Source organism: Camponotus vicinus, unplaced genomic scaffold (assembly GCF_025532165.1).
Source record: "Camponotus vicinus isolate PSW18456_S1 unplaced genomic scaffold, iyCamVici1.0 SCAF_6, whole genome shotgun sequence".
NCBI lineage: Eukaryota > Metazoa > Arthropoda > Insecta > Hymenoptera > Formicidae > Camponotus > Camponotus vicinus.
In genome coordinates this window covers 2,951,535-2,973,769 of record NW_028141978.1, presented here as the reverse complement: position 1 = coordinate 2,973,769, position 22,235 = coordinate 2,951,535, and the positions used below count along the sequence as shown (strand labels likewise).

General features: G+C 39.2%; 2 protein-coding genes across 2 annotated transcripts in view; one reads left to right on the top strand and one right to left on the bottom strand.

Moving 5' to 3' along the window:
• The window catches only part of LOC145973681 (uncharacterized), a 204,302-nt gene that overhangs the window by 147,483 nt on the left and 34,584 nt on the right, over positions 1 to 22,235 (top strand). The window contains exon 3 of the mRNA XM_083103219.1: positions 11,831 to 11,940. The gene's annotated coding sequence lies outside the window, so the exon portion shown is untranslated. The remainder of the gene's footprint in view (positions 1 to 11,830; positions 11,941 to 22,235) is intronic.
• The window catches only part of LOC145973679 (uncharacterized), a 170,478-nt gene that overhangs the window by 125,034 nt on the left and 23,209 nt on the right, over positions 1 to 22,235 (bottom strand). The window lies entirely within an intron of this gene.

Sequence of the window (22,235 nt, the reverse complement as noted above, 5' to 3'; positions counted from 1 at the left end):
TATTCGAGAAAAAATGGATTATTATTTCTGCATCAATTTTGCGCTAAATAAACACAATTGATTATATTAATAAATAATGATTAAAAAATTGATTATATTAATAAAATATGATTAATAAACAATTGATTAAAAAAAGAAAGTGGTTCAAAGTAATTATTTTGGTATCATATCGCGAAAAAGAATAAATTAAAGAAGAATATAAGCTAATTTTCAAACCATGTTATTTTTACTCACAATAGAATGATTAAATAAAATGTTTCTCCTCATATTTCTGCACGAAAAAAAACACATTATTCTGTTGCATTACGCGTCGCCAAGAATTTATAAAACAACGCATTGCGAATAAAGAGAAATTAATTCAAGCTGCTTGCTGTTTTCAGAATTTTTGCCTGTATTCATATTTATGCGCATATTTAGAATGCCAGCCCTCCTCGCGTGCGACTCTCATATGAAGAAACGTTGTGCGTTCCATTTTTAAAAAGCGACCGGTGGCACCAAAACGTGTCAATGTGCCCGTCTCGTTGTAAAAAGCGCTCGTGTCCTAAATTTTCGGGAGAATCGCTGAACCGCGAAGGGATGAGAAAGGACGCGCTATCACGCAGCATCCGGTTACATTTTATATCAATCCGCAAACAATTGCGGATCGCCATTCTTTTTATCTTAGTCGACGAAAACAGCTGTAGCTAAAATCGCGTCGCGCGATTGCCTTTCGATATCCGATTTTCAAGTTTGTGATTGCAAATGTGTAATCGAGCGTGAAAATATCAGTGAACAATACTGAAAAATATATCGAAGAATGCCGTACAGATGCGATTATGATATAAAAGAGTTGCCGATAGAGAAATCTAGATTGAAAAATGTGATTTGTTGCAGCTAAAAATAAGCAGGAAAATAATTATATATTTATTCATCTATCTTTTTAATGATAATTTATTCATAATTTCGACAAATCTTCTTAAACTTGAACATGCAAGTATATCTGTCAATATTGTGAGTAAAATCAAGGATTAAAATTATCGGGAAAACATTTAACTTGCTAACAGTAAGGAATTTTTCCTATAAAAAACTTTTACTGATTATTATTCCAAGTTTTCACTTCGCTAGAATTGAATTGAATCATGATAAGAGATTTAAAAACAGGAAGAAGGAAAACCTGGGGAATCCGGTTTGATAGAAACGAGATGCTTCATTGATAAAATTCCACCAATGTCAGCAAATAACACCAGCTTTTGATTCGATTCGATAACGATGGAAGAAAAGTGAAAGATGTCAAGAACAGAGATCACCACTTTCAAGTTTGAAGCAGTTTCTTTAGACCACTTGCGGATCTTTCTTCCAGTAGTTTTGGGACAATTTAAGTACCGTCCATCCAAGAGTTCCTTGACTGTCGAATCTGAGTGCAAATAGACATTTCGGAAAGTCTCGTTTGTGAATATTGACTCTTGATTTAAGCGATCTCGAGAGGCAAAATTCCGAAAAATAAGTTTACTTTATGTGTGTATCTCGATATTTAATAAATTTCACTGCGAGTAATTTAGATTAATATCTGACATCAAAAATCAATAATGATATTATTTCACGAATAGACTAGGTTGTAAATCAAGCAAAAGTTCTGTTACAAGACTCGCGTACTTTTTAGAAACACTCGGAAATCAACAATCAATTTTTCGTAAATGATATAATTACTTAAATAAAATTTCGTACGAAATGTCAGCAAAATTGCCCAGAGAGAAAGAAACATCTTCACGAACAGTTATCGATAATCGCCCGTCATCTTCACCTTGCTACGAGTCGATATTTAAGCAAATTGGCGAAATAATTATGCGATAGAAGGGGCCAGGTCGATCCCCAAATGCTACGAATTAATATTTCGTTCCTGGCTTCGATACTGACTTGGTTCCCATCGATCCGTCAGGGATCTGGGATTAAGTGGACCCGGGCCACGTGTTTCGAATCACAATGCGTTTTTGCGGAGACACGAGACTCGGTTTGCATCCGAAATAGCGTCTCTTTGTCGTCGAGCAACGTGATTTTCGAGGGTTATCGTCACTCGATTCGCTTCTCACGAACGATATCGAATGCTAGGCTTATGATATCCGGGATGAGTAAATAATGGTATCCCTGAGAAATTGTCAACGCAATCGAATACATCGTGAGTCTGCTATATAATCATCATTCGTTTCTTAGATTTTCAAATAAATAAATTGACTCTTTATAAATTGATCTGAATCTTTATATCTTAATATATTTGTGAAAGAGAGAGGGAGATGATTTTTCCAAACATTTTTTTATTTATATTTATTTAAAATTATAAAAATGTAGTATTTAATTACAATCGATTTTCAAGAATTTGGCTAATAGCATATTTGCAATTTAATCGAATTTCCGTAAATCCCGATAATGGCTGAAACGGATCTCTTCGATGTAGCCGTCAAAGAGAGAGAGAGAATCCAGGAACATATCGACCGTTACCTCTTTTTTTAATGCTTACACAAAAGGGGCTGGCAACGCTGACCGCCCCTTTGTGATGCGAGTCTTTTTCTTCGAATCCTTTAAATCCGTCTTGTCGAATGATTCCATTTGCGCGGCTATAGCTTCGGACGTAACCGTGAATTCCGAACGAGGGGGTTTTCTCGTTCGTCTGGACTCGTTTGCATAATTATGGCTTTAGTGCACTCCGTCGACTCGAGGTTTTGCGATATTAACGCAATTGCGTGATGGGGACTGTTTTGCTAATTAATCTGCGCAAGTACTCTTCTAGTTAAAAGTCTACTTAAAAGTCTCCTTCGAAAAATAATAAAGCTGATTTTTTTTCTTTTTATTGCACTCTCTCTCTGATTTTTATAAATTAAAAATAGAAATTATAAATTAATAAAAAAATTATGAATTAATAAAAAATTACGAATAGAAATTGTGATATGGATAAGAATAAAAGGAATATAAAATGTCGAAAAATCGAAAAGAAATTATCGGATTAATAAGAATGTGACTAATTATATCAAGATTTCTATGAATTATCGAATTTCGATTAAACGTGATTAACATGACATTTTCAAATAATTTCTGTGAGCTAATTAGTGTCGATTAAAAAATGATCATACATATTCTTCTCCATTTTCCATTGATCGAAGTGATAGCCGTCACGATACATAATTCTCTTCCGTAAAATATAAATTTAACCTGAACAATCTCTTTGCAGTTTATAAAAATATTGGATAAGACGTCGGACGGGGAGGGTGTTTTCCATGGAAAAGAATTACACCTCCGTGTATATCGCTCTCGCAAGAGCCAATATCCCCGATGATCTCGTCGCGACCCCCGCGACGGGTCGCCGGCAAATCTTGTTTGTCGAGAGGAGGGGAATGAGTAAGTAGTAGTATAATATAAGCGCGGCGGCGCATACCGCGATGCGTACGATCGATGCCACCCTGTAGACGACAGTGAAACATCGAGGGAAGGAGCTTCTAACGACCGAGTTCCGCTGTTTTGCTAATTATCCAAGGCTCACCCGGTCTCGTTGCTCGAATACAGATCCCCTTATCTACCTCCACCTTCGTCTATCTATCTCCCCCTTTCTCTCTTACCCTCCCTCCCTAAGACGCCAGGACCTGTCGCTTCCACGTTATCCTGCTCGAGCTCCTGCTCGTCGACGTCTCCGTCCACCTCTTTCGCGCGCATCGCTGTATCGCGCCTCGTCACGAGAAACGATCATTAGTCAAGGACCTCTCGCGAACAGTCACCCCGCTCTCAGGATACTATCGATCAGTGCGCTGAAACAGGTGTGACTCGTGTATCTCTCGATCGCGTCGCTCCCGCTTCTCCGATTCGCCTCTTCCGGCAAAAAATGAGAAATGGTGATTAACGGGCTCGCGAGCCGGAACGACGACCGGCTCTTTAAAATACTTGCTCCGCGTTTTTCCCTTTTTTTTTTTGCCGTCCCCCGAGAGGATTTAATTGCGTCGAGCGGGAAGTTATAAGGATAATTCTGTTTCGGTAAGTCTCCGAGATGAGAGAGAGAGAACGCGCGACAGCGTCAACTTTATCTCGACTTCCACTCGATCGTTTAAATAAAACATCTCGCAAGAGAGAAAGAGCGATCGGGGGAGAAAAGAAAATGATAAACCTTCCTGGACATGCACCTTTCACGTAAACCGTATACATGTCGTACAACAGAGTTCAATTGAACATCTCTGTCGTCTTCGACGCCAGAGAAGGGGGCGGTTTCAGCCGGATCGTCGATGCGAAACCAACGGAAATTATTCACAAGCCCGATTCGCGCCGGAAATTCGACGGAGGTCGAGGCGAGGGTCGGATGGAATTTTCGGGGTAGCGTGTGTCCTCCGCCTCTCCTCCCGCATCAGCTATCCCTACCTGGGGGCGCGAGGAAGGGAGGCAGGAGACGAGGGACGGGGGAGGTGGGGGCGTCCTTTTTGTCTCCCCCGTCGTCGCCGTCGCGAGTTTCGCCGGCGGCGGGTCGCAAACTTTATCGGGGTCCAATGATGCATCGCCCGGAAATGGCGAGGGTAGTTCCCGGCCGGAAGTGCGGCACATACGTGCGCGCGCATACGTGCATACACGGGTGAATCGCCGCGTGTAAGTGTGACCGACGTGGGCTCTCGCGTATCTCTGAGCGCCAGGACGCCCGGGTCCCCCCCCGTCGCGCATAAATAGTCCGGCTACGACATTAGCGAAATCTCGCCCTCCCCGTAACTATTTTATATCGCGCGTTATCTCGGCGAGTCTCGAAGCGCTTTTATTTCGAATTTCGGCGGAATGATGCATTATCTGGACGTCACGTTAAGCGATATCGCGTTAAATCATTCGCTTCGAAGAGATGACGGATTGAACCGAAAAATATATGGTAAATGTTCGCATTAACGCAGCACGGGTCATTTGCCTTTTGATGTATATTACATTCCTGAGTAATATACGCTTCGAATTTTATGGCGCTCTCTTGTGGTTTCTGAGATATGCAGTTTGGAAGTATCGTAATTTTCGTACTTACTTGTATCATCTCCCTTTCCAACTAAAAAATATCAAGTTTGGAACTTCTCGCATAAAAGAAAATTTGAAATAAAAATGAAATCGATATACTTGCATATTTATATCTCTAAGGGAATATTTAATAATAATAGTCATGAATAATGATGAAGATTTTTTGAAAGTTATAGAGGACCATAATCTTTGAAAAAAAACTTTATTAAAAAATATTATTTTTGCAATATTTCAAAATTGCATATCTCACGAACAAAAGAAGACGCCATAAAAAGTATATATTACTTTTAGAACCCTCTGCAATATATCAAAATAATATATCAAAAAATTAATACGTGGCATTACATGATATTAACATCTATTTTACACATTAAATAAAACTAACATTCTAAATTTTTTACTTTATAAACAAGGAGATTTTTATAAACGAGATTTTTTTTTCCTATAAAATTAGATGTATATTATTTTTAGTTTTAATTAACGAATATCTCTGTATATTATTTTATCACTTTACGTAGAGTTCTATCCCTTCAGAATCAAATTCCGCATTTGCATCTCGTTTCTGCTTAATAATAGACGCGCTAAAATCACCCTCGAATTCTACCGAATTCATTGAATGAAATGGCAGCTGTCGATCGGTGCAGTATCCATATATGATAAGTAAACATGGCGCAAATAACGCTCGCCTGCGTAAACAGTGCGGAGTTGAACTGGCTGGTTTAGCAGGCGGTTCTCGATTCAATTACCCGAGATCAGTTAAAACCGAATAGAAATAGAATCATTTTATTGGCAATCTCATACGGGACACCGTAGCGTGTATGATATCGGGTGACTAGCGATTTTAACGACGAAATAAAATAACCAAATTCCATCAATTTTGCTTTTCTGAATAAAATTACTACTGTCGAACAATTTGAAGACAAATATTTCCTTAACATAAATATCGATACATACATAGTCGGAAAATTGGAGAAAGTAATAAATGATTTTTCCCTGAGCATTCTCGCGATGGAAAAATCGGCTCGAAATTCGTCGAGAAATTTCCGATTAAAATTAAAGGTGCAGAGAGATCTTATGGATCTCGATTTGTCAAATTCTCCTATAATTGTACGCGAATAAATTCTCGATTAAGATCCCCCTCTCCCCCTTTCCTCCCAGTTTAATCTTTCCGCTGTCTTTACGATAAATCGCGAGCAATTTGATACACTGATATTCTTTAACGACGGAGCGCATCATTGATTTTCCCGATGCTGTAAATGATGTCTCGTCTCAAAGGGTATCCGGGATATGGGGTGAGAAGAAAAAGAAGGCTGTTAAAAGGGAGGATGCGGGGGAGGCAGACGCATCGCGTGATCCGCGTAAAACGTACGAGCGAAATCGCTTGGCGCGGGATTTAATGGCGCGGCCACGTAAACGCGTTCCGGAAACGTAGCTACTGACTCGTGGAAACGAGCCCCGGTTAGCAGGAAAAGCGAGGCACCGTCTGCCTCTACCTGACTTGTTCTCCTAATCGATCGTACCTTCGACGATCTCTCGAGCTAATTGAAAACCGGGAGTGCACGGAAGCCAAGATTGTTGCAACCAAGCGGCTCGTTCAATTTACTCGATTTCTTGCCGGTTGTGCATTTTTCTCAAGCCACCTCGTAAACTTAGAGTGTGTTCCATATTTCAGAAATTACATACTTTCGAGATACTTGTACATATGAAAGATTGAAGATGGATTAATACGAAGAAATTTGTTTTAATTTTCATATCCATGAAACAGGATATTTAATTATTTTATTTTTATTATTATTATACATTTATTATTTTTTATATATATTATTATTTATTATTTTTTTATTTATATTATTATTTATTATTTTTATGATTATTGCTGAGAGAAAATCGATCTCCAAACTTTTCATGCGAGCACGAAGGATGCAGATATCGTCGAGAAGCAACCGGTCCTGGAAAATCGAGTGATTCCGGCTTTCCTCGCGCGATTAATTAACCAGACTGCGTAATTCCAAGAGCGTAATTCCAAGTCGACGTTTGCGAATGATGTTATTTACTGCGTGGCAACCGCGGGCGACCTCAGTCGCGATACCGCGGCTTCGCCGCAATTTATGATCGCGACAGGGCGAATGCGCGAGTTCACGACGCTTGGTGCGATGACGGTGTCGCCGGGTATATCTGCCAGACTGCGATAGCAGAACATCCTTCCCCCCTTCCCCCCAGGGCGATACCTCATCGTCTGGAACACATGCTTCTCAATGACATAATCGCCCCGTCCACGTGCGGCGATTATGCACTTTACGATACGTGTCTATCTCGATCGTTGCCATTCAAGAGAGAGAAAGAGAGAAAGAGAGAGAGAGAGAGAGAGAGGGAGGGAGATGATGCAGCGAAATGATTGTTCTATTTATTAACTAATTTATATAATTTAATAATTTAATAATTTATATAATTAATTAATTTATATAATTAATAATTTATTAAAGACAGTGATGGAAAATCATTGACTGTCAGAAATCTTTCGTATCTCGTAAATAATTTTCGCATGCAACGCGATTCACGTCGTCGCTTTATCCTGCATAAATCCAGCATTCAAGGGGTCTCTTATATGAGGAATTATTGATATTACATTATTACACGCGACGCGTTCACAACCACAGGCAGTATTCACGATACACGCCATCAATCGAGAGACGACGGCTGGCTCGGCACGGAAATTGCCGGGAATCGCATCGATATCTAAACCGAAGGAATCACCGACGAACTTTCTAATCACTTTTCTTCGTCCGCCTTCCGGTTCATCTCCGCGGCAATATTATCTGAAATTGCTTCGAGAGACGGCGAGTTTCTCTCGGGGCGATTTTATTGTTGCCGAGACTAGACTGCGCGCGCGTGGATGATTGAAGCTAGGAATTTCGTGTCTTATCGCGACAGAAATGGTAATCGCCGTGGCATCCTGCCCGATTGAGATTCCTCGACCTTTGAAATATAGCAAAGGATCCGTTCGTATTACAAAATCGCAAGCATAAGCAGGATTTTTTTTTATATCAAAGATGCTCTATAGGAAAGAAAAAAACGTCAAGCTGGAAAAATTTCATGAATTGTAACATGAAATTCAAAATATATGAGTTGTTTCAGGGAGAAATTAGAAATTGTCTTGTGAAAAATAAAGTTATACACAGAAAAAAAGAATATTCTTGTTTTGAAAATATCTTTAGTTTCAACCTGGAAATCTTGAAATGAAATTTTATTGCGTTAATTAAAGAAAACTTGCTTGAATGAAGCCATTTTAGCTGAATCAAGAAAAATATATTCTTATGATTTAAGATTTCATTTTCTTGAATGAAAAGGAAACAATGTTAGATAGAAAACATTTTTAAATCAAAAATTATAATTTTCTTAAAGTAGAATTAAATGATTATATATTCTTGAGGTGACAATTACAATAAGACTATAATATTGAAATAAGACAACAATATTGTTGAAATTTAAGATTATTAAATTCTTTTAAGAAGATTACAGATCGTTGCGTATATACGAAACAATGAATGTGTTAATTCAAGTATGTAAGTTTTGTTTAATTTAACACTTATTTTTTTCTGTGTATGAATCATACATCGCGGGAAAAGAAGTTTATATCTAATTATATATAATTGTATAGATATAATTATATCTAATTATACATAATTATGTACAATAACATTTATTTATTATTATTTATATATAATTATATCAAAATATTTCCAACTCCATATCGAATTATACAAAAATATTGAATATAACATTCGGAAAAGAAAATTTAATATAATTCTGCATAATTCGATATAAAGTTATAAATATGTTGATATAATAACATATAAATGATAATATAAATAGATCTTATTATACATAATATAATTACGTAAACTTTTTCCCCAGGTTGGCAGAAATTGAGCTTTTTCCGGAATCGCGCTAAAACTTGTTCGTAAAAGGTGTAGCTTCATTAATAAGCTAAAGCATCGCAAAAGCCTCGAATGCGGTTTGCTAATTGCGCGTTTTCTTTAAACGCGCGCATCTGCTATTCGCGCGGTCAACTATATCCTCATAGAAGTGCACGCGGCTTCTCCGGAATTCCGTCTGACCTTTGTAGTGGCACATGATGGCGCACAACGTTATTATTACTAAGCTCTCTAGAACGGGGAAGGTTGAACGAGAATACCGACTGTACTAACGTCGGTCTCATTTGCTTTGTGGTTCTTGTTAACCGTAGCTTGCACTCGACGGCACGAAAGCCCCACCGCGAGTCGTTTCGGATATTTCTCTTGATAGAAAAGCCCTTCGGGTAATCAGGAAGTCGGGATATGCGGCCCCCGAGTCTCAAAGAAGCTAAATATTTCGAGCTATCCGCTTTGAGCTTTGACTTCCCTCGCAGATGATTTCCCCGCGAAATATGGTATGGGAAATATTAATATCGACGTCGAAGCGATTCGCGCCGAGTTACTCAATCATCGCGAGAGCACGCGAGGGAAGTTTCCCGGGACTCTCCTCGCATCAATAACTCGTCAATAAGTCACGACGTATATCATCGAATTATTTCACCATCGATAACTGGGAATTTCCGAATATGTCCGAGTGGAAATCGATAATCTACGAATAAAGCAAACTAATCACAAGAGAAGAAGAAGCTGGAGGTCTCTCGCACGCAATAATATTCGCGTGGGAGGGATATAGGATATAGGATATGCACATTCGGGAGATTCATTTTGAAGAATCTCTCACAAAGTTGAATAACGTCGCATCCCTCTCGCATGCGTGTGGCATAACATCCTTCAGAAATCCAATATACATACACACCTCAAAGAATATCTCTTCTCGAAATTGTAAACATCCTCGACCAGATTCCATCTGTGTAATCCGCCTACGAAATATTTAGGATTCCCGAGGCAGGATGCGTCAAAGCCCTCGAAAGGAAGGGAGTAAATCGGAAACGCGAGTCGAGTTATCCCGATGTACCGAGCCGCGGCGGCGATCAAAGGAGGAGCGAGAATCGAGAACGCGGGTGGAGAAGATCTCGACGTTAGTCTCCCCGTGTCAGAAATCCTGAATGCGCAGGGTAACGTCCTCCGTCGCGAAAAATATCATAACACGTACGCGGGGCATGCATTATGCACACGTTGCACCGGGATTCGCGCGGCGAATCGGGAGATTCCCGCGAGAGAGAAGAGATCCTGTCGCGCTGATCTACAGTCGGTCCAACATGCATCCGTATCCGCGCGTGATCCTCCCAAACGAGACGTACGTACGCAAATCAAGGAGCGGATTTGGGATTTATATAATAAATACGGATCGTACATGATAAGCCGTATATGTAACGTTTATTCACGTAAAATTTTCATAAAAATGAACCTTTAATGAAGAATAATTATTAATAATTCTAAGGACACGACATGAAAATTAAAAATATTCATGTTTACGTATATTTATAATTTCCATTTTCTAGGCTTCTATTTTATTTCGTACACTTTCCGTTTTTAAACGCTGATGCGACATCCGCGAGTTTAATGTCGGACAGATTTGTCAAGCGAGAATCAACTTTATAATTCGTCGACGGACAACGTTAATCTCTAGATGCGGCTTACGGTCGGATATGTGACCTTAAAATCGAAATTTTTCCTGGCAACGAAAATGTGCATGTCGCGCTGAAATATCTCCCCCGTTGAAATATAACCCGGGGAAAACGCTTTCCGCCAGGATCGCGAGATTCGTGGCGGATTATGCTGCAGTTGCAGCGGAGGGTACTTCGCGACGTAATCTTCAAAGATGCAGCAGAATTAAAAGACGGATGGGATAAAGAAAATAAGAGAGAGTTATAAAATACTCGAAATATGCAAATATCTCGTAAAATCGTCAATAGCTTTCAACATAAAAACCATCAAATATCTAAGAATTGAAAGAGGATTTTATTCTTAATAATCCCGTAAAATAGAAATAATAACAATCATCGTAGATAACTTTCTAGCAAATTTCAAGCCAACAATCGCCCTCGACGAGTTTCACTGTTGAACGCAACCGTTGTTACGCTTCCTCAAAGTTGGTCAAGCGACCAACATTTTATACTCGCTGCTCGTATGATTAATACATGAAGCTACCTGTCTGAAACACGCCACGGTGAGTGGAAACAGGTCCGTGTGTTTCTGCGACACGCTCGCCAAAGAGGCGGGATCGAGACCGGAATGGACCGGCTTGCGCGAGGGTGTAAAGCTCGGGCGGGGATGGGAGCCTCGCGCATAATCGCGCGTACATATGACAGGTCGCAACGACGTATAGCGTAATCCCGTCTCGGGAGATTCGGAGATCGGAGACGTTATCCTCATGTCAGTTGCATACGGCGCGGTTAACGAAGGAACTCTGATTAATCATGTCGACCGGTTGACGCGACGAAAACGAATTCCCCCTTGGTTTTCCGGTATCGTAAAACGGGAGAGAGAGAGAGAAAGAGAGAGAGAGAGAGAGAGAGAGAGAGAGAGAGAGAGAGAGAGAGAGAGAGAGAGAGAGAGAGAGAGAGAGAGAGAAAGTTCTCTGGTCGCGACGACGAGAGTGAGAAAATAATTTACAGTTTCGAAACATTAAATGAACGGCTTTCGCGTATGAAATCAAATGTTGCTTTCAACCACTCTGGATTTACAACCTTCCTGTCTGTTTGCAAATTACATAGTTGAACGGCTCGTTTCATCGAGTACATTATGGCTGACACGTTAACGTATCGTAAATAATTATTGTCGTGGCACGAGACAAGCATGTTTTCTGCTTGAAGGTAAACTTTCGGATGTATATTAGTAACAAGTTTTTCTTTTTACAGGTAATCCTGGTCAACAGTAGCCAAGCTCGAGTACTCGGTGAATACGCACAATGCATTCCAGTTACGACTATTATGTCGTGATAATTATTGCGGTGTCTTCAAAGTTTCAAGTAAGTACGATTCTCGTTGGTTGAACAGTTCAAGTAACATTACTTGCTCATATTCAAGAAAGATAGTCGAGTTTAAAGCAACCGAGCTACCGGGAAAAGAGTCTCGTGGAATGTTTACGAACGCAAATAGTGCGGATTACGAAGCTAGAGGGTGACTCGCACACACACACACACACGGTGTACTTAGTACTATAGATAATATTTTCGAAGCTGAGTGAAAAAACCGGGATAAGAAAGATATCTCTGAAGGGTTGAGAAAGATCTCGGGAGGCTTGGTAGGGCATTTTGCGATCTGATAATGAATTGACGAAAATAATAGTTTTCGGATAAGAGATTATCGCAGGTTTATGTAGGATTTATTACGATCCATTTTCTCGAAATGGAAGTGCGAATTAAGTTAAAAGTGAATTAGAATTTTTCAGATTATAGAATTTTTTAAAATATATTATAAAATATATGTTACAAAAATATAAAACAGGATTAATTCGAAAAGAATTAATACCCGAAATTCGAGGATATAATAGTAAACTAAAAATATTTCAAAAATTGTTTAAATACTAATAAATTAATTATAAATATTAATAAATTAATTAATTAATTAATTAATTAATTAATTAATTTTAAATATTAACGAAATAAGAATTTATAAAATGATTGATTTTTTACAAATTATTAATAAAAGAGATAACATTCTCTAATTTATTCCAATTATTAAAATTATTTTTTACAGAAAATGAAATATATTTTCTATAAAAAATAATTTTAATAATTATCTTGATATATTTGTTATTAATATTTATTATTATTTATTATTTTAATAATTATCTTGATATATTTATTATTAATATCTTATCTTGATATATTTATTCAGATTTTTCTCTAATTTGTTTTTATTTAGTCACTGAAAAAGAATAATAAAATGCACGATAATCATATTTATATTATTCATACATGTATAGTAAAAGTCATCAAGTTGTAATATATTTAGGCTAGGTAAATACAGGATGTTCAGTTACACTAGTTCTTAAGAAAATAATTTGCCGACAATATCGAGGGCGAGATTACAGCGAGTGGAAAGTACGATGGATATCGACGAAAAAATACCGCGTACTCTCCATTTATTGAGGTTTACGTTCGTTCTCGCTTCTAACGGCAGTGCCCTACTTTGATATAATAGCAACGCGCTCGTATTGATAATCCTGCAACCGCTAAATCGTGTTCGTGAACTGTTATGCGCTACAAAACTCGTTCATTATAGACGAAATTAAGGACAAAATTAATGTCGTTGTGCATCGTGTTATTTTTATCTGCTCGACGTGCCCATTTATTAATATCAAGAAGACATTTTGAGCAGCAAAGTTATCGATTCATACAGCTGATTATTACATTGTCCGTATTATTTATGCCATTGCGAAAAGAGAATTCACAATTTGTCGGGACATTATTCTTGTTCTCTTGATAAAAGGAAGAAAAAGAAGCGAAAAAAATATCTTTCCGCGTTAACTAAATGCAAATAAAATTTGTATTTATTTTCTACAATTTACAATTCCCTTTAGAAGGGAATAAAGCTACTCCATTTCCTTTTCGAGACTACCCTGGAGTCTACAAAAATCGAACTCAGACACGTATTCTGCATTAGAGTTTTAAAAAGCGATCGACAGCGGGAATTTTATCAGAAACTTCGCTCCAAAGTACGGTTGAAAAAAAGCACACGATGCACGACAAGCTGCCTATTATGACAACCATCGCGAGGGGACAAAGTGGCGACTTTTTTGTGACGGAGGAAAGAGGAAGAGGAACGGATCAACGACGAAATAGAGTGCGACCTGACTCTGCTACAGGCTGATATTAAATCCTCGATGAAAAGAAACTCGCGGACCAGTCCTCGCGCGAGTCCTCAGACGTCCTCTTCACCGACCGGTTATATGAGAGGCGGTGGCCTCCGTGATTGCCTGCCGCTGAAAGGGATCATGACGATTTTTTGTTTAATTTTCCGCTGAAGATCGAGAGAGAAAGAGGGAGACGAAGTCAAATGTCTATCTCCCTCCTACACCGGCGAGGAAAAAAAAAAAGGAAAAGGAGCGAAGAGCTCAAGGATTGATACGCGACGCGCGTGACCAGGTTGCGAGATACACTGGCGGAAACGACGAGTGGCGTTCACCGATTCTGAGGATGTCCGGGAGATTCTTGTTTCTCGAGACGTCGAGGGAGAATGGCTCGGTGCTGCAATTAGGACAGCCGGCGTCTCTCATCGCGAGCTAAACTCGCTAACCTATGTAAACAAGTACGAGTAAGTTAGCTGGTTGTAACGTTGTCGTCTGCTGTAAATTGCTGCTTTAATTGTCAAGTAGAATACTGCAAATTACGCTCTTGTATAATCGCAAGACGAGAAATAGATCGAAAACATCGTAGTACACTTGCAACGATATGCAAAACCATCCCCTTCGTCCTGTTCAAGTTCTCGAGTAAGAAAAAAAGAGAAGGAGGAACGAGACAAGTCTCGAGTCGCGGTGAACGTGCAACGGATGCTAAAAACTTGACAGAAAGTGTCAGGATGGAGGATGAAGAGCCACGTCGACGAATGACGAGGAAGGGAAGAGAGTGGCCGAGAAAGTTGCGAGTATCCAATCATAGAAGGATATTGTGGGATCATAACTCCGCTTGCCGCCGGTCTGTCGAAGTCCTGAAGGACTCTCTCTGCTTCGTTTCTAGCCCTTCCTGCAGACGTAGTCTGCTGCCAACGCTGACTCGACTCGACAACGAGCAGCGATAGCGATTCGCGGCCTCTCAACAGTTTCGTATCGCGAGAGGGACTACCCTCTTTAACTCAACGCAAGCTTTTCTCTTTTTAGTTCTGCGGTTCTGCTGCACTCTTTTCGGTTACATTCTCATGCTTTTTTTCCCACTCTGGAGTTTTCTAACCAGAAAGTTGAAATTTCTGCCTTTCGTCTGCGGATTTTTCGATTAATTTATAGTTTAGCGCGATCAAATAATTAATTAGCTTCGCGAGGGATAATTTTAAGAGCGCAAAATGGGAATATTATTTTTGTAGAAAAATAGTATTAATTGCGCTCGTGCATGACGTCCAAATGAAAATGTCACTCTTAACATTTGTAGAAGACTTTAACGCAAGTCGTGGCGTATTTCAACAAACTGAAACAAACCAGTCGACAAATTATGTTGCGTAAAAACGCGAAAACGTAAAATATTATAATATAAGGAGCGGTATTTTAATACTCGACTCGTCCCCGTGATACAAATTATAATATCGCGGGCGCGGCCACAAAGATAAAGCCGACTGTCGGCCAGCAAACAACGAGAAAAATGTTGGCGAATTAACACGATAATGCAGCCGCGTGTCCGCGCCGTTTGCGTTGCCGTGTACGAACCGCGGTCGCATAAAATGAATTAACGGATCAACGAGACGAAAGGGGAGAGAGAGAGAGGCGCGCGTTGCGAAAATACGGCCGTTCGTCGACGCGGCTCGGCTGGGCGACGAAACGCGGCTCTCTCGCGTATAATAAAGGATGAAATATGCACCTCGAGTTACCCTCCGAGATGATACAATGCCCGGGACGAGAAGAAGCTCTTCGTGCAGCTCTTCGCCGGAAGGGGAACCCCTTTCTTCGCGATCTTCGCCGCATCCAATTAATCATAACTCCTTCTCACGACGAAGAAAAAGTTCAAGAGATCGTAAAAGTCGTCGACGTTATTGGTTTTAAACATTCGTGATGCGTGAATTCTTCGAAACAATTCTTGTAAATTCAAGATAAATCGGACATCAAAGAAGGATGGAAACGTTTAAATTATATCGTGTAATTAACAGAAGATGTTTAGTTCAGCGTTTTAATTCAACGTTAAGAGTGAATTTCGCTGGATGCGATTCTCTTAATGGAAAAACATGAAACTCGTGTTTTGAAAATAGCAGTGTATAAATATGTAACTCATTTTTCAAACGTTAGCTCCTGAAAATCGCGACGTCGACATGGAAACGTGTTTCGCTGCCTGGAGCAAGAGGCGAGTAAGCGGCCGTAATTAAAATTCGTCTGGGAGAGATCGTCCCGGCTCTCTCGGAGTCCGCGAGTGGAGAGAAAACACGGGTCGGGGAGGGGGAAACGAGAGAAACACCTGAGGATGGCAGCGACTTCCACAGGATTTCCTACGGCGACGCCCGGTTCTCGTCTGGTATCAACAATCATCCCGCTTATCTTAATGCAGCATCGTGCTCACGAGTTGCGCCTTGATCTCGTTAAACTGTCGCAACTTTTTGAAGCTAACTAAACTACCGAGAAGCGGCGGAAGAAATTCGCGACGCGAAATTTTCGCGAGGGCGATTTATCTGCGCGCGAATCGACAAGGGATCGCTGATAAGTAACGAAGACAGATTCCTGAGAAAGTTTCTATTGAGATCGAAGAGCAAACGATTTCTTTTTAGCTCGTACGTCGCGAAAGTAGAAAGGTTTTTTATTTTCTTGAGATAATTTTAATATGAAGCTTCAAAATATTCCAAATATTCAAAATATCCAGAAGGTCGAAGATTGAAAAATCTTCCAAGAACCATATCTCCTTTTTTTATATAATCTAAATTATAAATTAATCGAAACGATTTTATAAAAGATGGGCAAAACTTTCGAGGAAATTCCCACAAAAATTAAAATATATTTATATTCTAATTCGAGTTGGAGAAGATATGTCTGTCTTTTTCTCAATAAACCGCTTTGACAATCGCTCCCTTACGCGAGATTTTCTCGGTTCACCATCCGTATCAGAGAAGCAGAGAGAGACTTTATTTCCTGGCGAAGCGTATGAGATACGTATCCGCAGGGATCGCGCCAAGTTACCGCCCATAAATCTCTCGTCTCGGGATATTACTTAATGCACCGACGTTTCGACGCGCAATAAATCCCACCGTCAAAAATCGACGATGCGCTCTCTCCGCATCCGCGAGACGAGTGTGTCGATGCGAATCGTACGTCGTATCGATCATTCCGAGAGCGAAACGAAAGACCGTCCGTTGTTCTTCGCGTCTCGTCGGGGATTTTTCCCCGGGCGGACGCCGAGAGTGCTTCTCCCTCGATCGACCCCCCCAAACACGCAAACTGACAGATGTTGAAACAAACCATGCATTCGGGAAGTCAAAGTCTATGAGCAGGAAATTGTCTTTAAATTTATTTTACTATCTAAAAAATACTAGCGGCATAAGAAGATGAAAGATACAGAGATAATCTCACTCATATTACGTTATATTTATAAATTCACCCCCTACGCTACTTTAAGATACATTCTTCTCGCGTATCTCTCGCGTAAATCCCATTATGGAGTATGCTCTTCGCGCTGTAACGAGAAAGTAAAGCTACCGCTCATCTTCCTCTCGAGGTCTTATCGTAAATGCGCGCGAAAATCCTCGGGCTTGCAATTTAACGCGACGAGTCAAGAGAATACGAATTTCGAAGAAATATTACCTTTCAGAAATATCTTCGAGACGACGTGTGCGTTATATGCAGGTTGCGGTAGGGGTGTGCGAGGGAGAGCCCAAAGTGTGCGGCACCATTGCGTCTGCGGACGGGACACATACGTCGACTGACCCCGATTCTCCCACAGGTGCAATATACCGATCGCCACCGCACCCTTCTACTCTCCACCGATATATTCCCACAATAATCGACCGTAAGCCGCCCCAAAATCCCGCAGCCCGCGGCGCGCTCCAAATAAAGAGGAACAAACCGCGCCAACCTACCCTAATTCCGTCGGATGCCGTTGCGGAAAGTCGGTCATCGGACAGGGAAGGCGAGAGGGAAGGAGGGAGCGGAATTTTCGCCCGCTGGAACGCTCTGTATTTCGGTCCAACGGCGAATTATCCACCGGACACGCGATAGAACTTCAAAGCGAGGACCTGGCAGCGGATTATATAATTTGGACGATGCCCGATCGTAGAGCGATCGAATCGATTGGCTGTGAAATGAAAATGCGAGATAAATAAAATCGCGAAATCGAGATCGCGTGAATTAAAAATACGGGTAGAGTGAGAAAAAAACGATAAACAGGTAAACGAAATTTTTCATTAAAAGAGATAATGTGGAAGAAGAGAATAATGTATATATGTGAATTGAAAAATAATTTCTTAATTAAACGGAATCGCAAAATATTTCGAAATGTCACAATGCGAAGAGATTAAAGTGCAACTATGCCAGAGGTGAGGATCGTTATTTTTTCATCCCATCTCGTTGATGGCGATCATTAGCCGGCGGGATCTAATTTCCATTCGTGCCGGAAATTCCGACCTCGAGCGGGAACTTTTATTTCGTCGGATCGAGCAATGGAAATTGAATCCGCCCGAACGTTGCTGACGAGCACGGGATCTTCTGTTAATTTCGCCAGCACGACGGATAATCGAAGTTCAAGAAGGCTCGTGAGATGTCAATGGGACGGAAAAATACGAAGGGTTCGTGATAGCGGTGAGTGTTATGATTGGCTTTCTATGAGATACGTGGCTTTCACGTAGATTGGGAGACGACGTGTTTCTTCAAAAATTTCTAGAATACTTTGTGCCACGATCGACAAACTTTTAGTTCGCCTTTCATGTTTCTGAAAAAATCTGATCGAAGACGTAACATTAATAATGTAGAAATAATAACATTAATAACAATAAATAATGTAGATTAATATATTCTGAAAATAATATCTTTCAAAGATAATAAATTATTTCCGGCGACATAAATCGAACATTATAAATCGATCACTGTAATCGATCATGGAATTCCCTCCACGGATCTTAATTATCATGACTAAACTTTCGAATTAGCTTTCTCGTGGCAAATACGCACTTGGGATGAAACATAGTAAAATATTCAATCGAAGTGTCGTTCAAACTCCGCCAACAAGACAACATTCGAGTAGCGAATTCATCGCTCATTATCACTTGAAGGATGCATCTGACAATTTACGAATCGTATAAAAATTTGTTCTCCTTCCCCCCCCCTCTCTCTGTTTTTTTTCGGGATTAATGTACCGATTCAAAATGACCCACTGATATCTTTTCATACTGAAGTGTATTATTAGAGTCATTAAGTTTCCATGCGATTGCCATTGTTTCATATGTGTCGCATTTATAAATTTTTAATAAATTTTAAATTTTAAATTTTTATAAATTTTTATTTGTAATAAATTTTTCTGATCCCTTATTGTCATTAGCGAAAAATTATATAAGTTTTTTCTCTACCAGATTCATCGAAATAAATAAATTTTTTTGAATGTGACTACTCGTGTTCGATAATATGGATTATTAAAATATACCCAAAACTCTTTTTTTTATTCATTAATTAATAAATAGCTGTAAATCTTGGTCATTTATTGTAAAATCCAATTTCACTGAAAATGCAAATGAGTCGGAATCATTTATTAGTGACAGAATAACGAGGAGATTTTTACTAATTCATATGTATAAGGAATTTACTAATTCATATGTATTATCGAACACGAGTAATCGCCATTAGAAAAACTTATCTATTTTAATATATTTATAAAAGAAATTAATATTCTCGTTTCTGATGTCACAATTCACATATGATTACAACAAGAAGTTTTAAAATCGTGATAAAAAATAACTCCGCTTATTTAATCTCGCGTATTTTATTGAGAAATTATTCTTGGCAAATTATGAAAAATTGTGTAATCTCCGAGGTAAAAATTGTGTAAATTGTGAGATTATTATCGAAGCAATCAAACTAAAGAAAAGAGAAGGAAAAATTAAGCAGGCTGACAGATATACGATAGATACATTTATTTATATATTCCCGAAGGGGAGAAATATCGATCTTTAATCTCCAACTTTTCAATAAGCTTATTCATCCTTTTATTCTTATATTAAGGAATTCATCTTAAGCGACAGTAAAATGCGGCAATTTGCCGAGCGACAAATTACTCGGGTTTATGCGATGCCGCGCCGTCATATCAACGGGATGCTCGTGTCTCGACCTCACTTGCTTTCATTATTTCGCTAAAAGCATGATGAAAGTAAGACGTGTTCATCCATCTTAATTTATGTACCCCAACATTTCTCCGTTACATCGTACAATATCCGCCGGTCTCTCGATATTTATACGCATTATCAGCTTTCGGTCTTTCACGTAATTGGAACCGAGTTTCGCATTTTTGCGTCGTTTGACCGGGAAGGAAAAGAGAAACGTTAATTCGGCGACATTCCGTTAAAAGCTATCCAATCTCGACGAAATTTCAACTAATACCCCGCATTATTCGCGCCTTATTCCTTATTAATGTACGCGCACGTGTCGCGAAACGCTCGGGGGACATACGCGCGAGCGCGATAAAAGTTCCATTTCCCGCGCATTAATTCCGGCAAGGAGGCCCTTTATGACGGCACACAGCCGGAGTTCAGAATTCAATGGAACTTTTCAGACAATGGCAGCCGCCGACTTGTTCGAGGGGTGGTTCGGTGATGCGGAAGCAAAGCGGATGAAAAAGAGGAGGATCGGAGAAGAGGCGAGAAAACGACGACGGTGTCGTCGAATCTAAGACAGTGGTTCTTAAACCCAGTCATCTCTCTCGGATCCTTAAAATATATATCTGCTCGCATGCATTTGTACGTAAAAATACGTACGAAAGCTATTTTCATGGAAATATACATTTTTTACTTGGTCGATCGATGATGAAAGGTCACGTGTGCGCTTTCAAAAATTCAACGCATTCCTGACAGATGCGTGGCAACTTGGATCAAGAACCACTGACTGAAGGAGCAGGGAGAAAAACGGAAGGAAGCTGAATGAGTGCGGCTAAAGTCTTTGTGTCTCCTCGTTCTTGACATTTCAAAGATTATTCCTTCAGTTTCTTATATAATTCATTTATCTCCCGATACTCTGTATCCCTCTTACGCTTTGAACACTTCGCGCGACGGCAATTCTATATAAAACAAACGATAATAAATTAAACGAGAGTCCCGAATTATTATTCCAACGGGACGAATTATTTCGCGAACCGAGAAGAGGCGCGAATAATTATTCCGGTCCGCCCTCGATAAAGTTGACATCGTATTGTAAGGTACAGTTCAATCATTTTTAGATACTTGATTCTTTTTAGAGATTAAATTCGTTCGCAGTTAAAGAAGTAAAATTTTGTGTTCATATATCTCCACAATTATAATATCGATTTCTCACTTTTGTTTTATATTAATAAAAAAGAAAAAAATTTTTTTTAACGCTCCAATTACTACGCCTTGGCTCTTACTTGCCAATTTTGTCACTTGGTAATTATTATTAATTTTTAATTATTAATCATTATTATTTCTTATTAATTAGAATTAATTTTGTAACTTTTATTTTTCTATTTGCATTTGAATTTTTTAATTTTTATTTTTTCGTTGCAAATTTAAAAAATTTAACAATTTAAGTGTATGTAATGTGCTACATTTAAACTAAAAATATTCTGCATCTATAAGTGATACACACACAGTTTTGTCTTTTTATAATTAATATATTTTTTTAATAAATTATAAAAAGATAAAATTATATCCTATGTTAAATCGGTCGATATTATACAAAAGTTTAACTCCAAATTTACTTAAAACGCTCCGCATTATGATGTCCTTACTCATTGCTATCTTTATCGCATTCTAGTAAACTAATGTAAACTTTTACGTCTTTGAACATTACAATGCTTTCCGGAATATTCTCTCTTTACTGATAAAATATTACGTCGAATAAGCTATTAAGACTGAGCGATTTTTAAAAAGATTTAAGTTGCTGCGAAATCTATCGGACTTGCCTAAAATACACGCGCATCTCGGAAGGATTGAAAGTTCCAGGACAAGAGGTTGCAGGCCTAGCGGATAGAGAAAAGTAGGATAAAAAGCTTCGGACGAAACCACCCCCGAGCATCCAATATGTCTGTCCTCGGCTTCGATTTTCCTCCCACTATCTGGGCCACAAGGTTATTACACCGTGTTCTTGTATTATCGATCTGTGTTCTCCCAAGAGAACGTCATTATTACTGTCGGCTATTTTTTCGGCCTCGATCAGACCATTAATCGTTCTGCTTAGATTGGATGATGGAGTTTTTATCGCACAATTTTGAAAAAAAACTGCCGCCCTTCACGAAAAAAATTTGATGAAAACTGATTTTCAACTCTGTTTTTTTTCCTCTCATTTTTCTTTCTTATAATTTTTTATAAAATCTCCTCGTGATAATCAATATTGTTAATCAACTCTACGAATAAAAACTATAATATCGTTTCGATTATTTTCTCGCGCGAATTTCGATTTTGCCCAGAGAAATATCCTTAC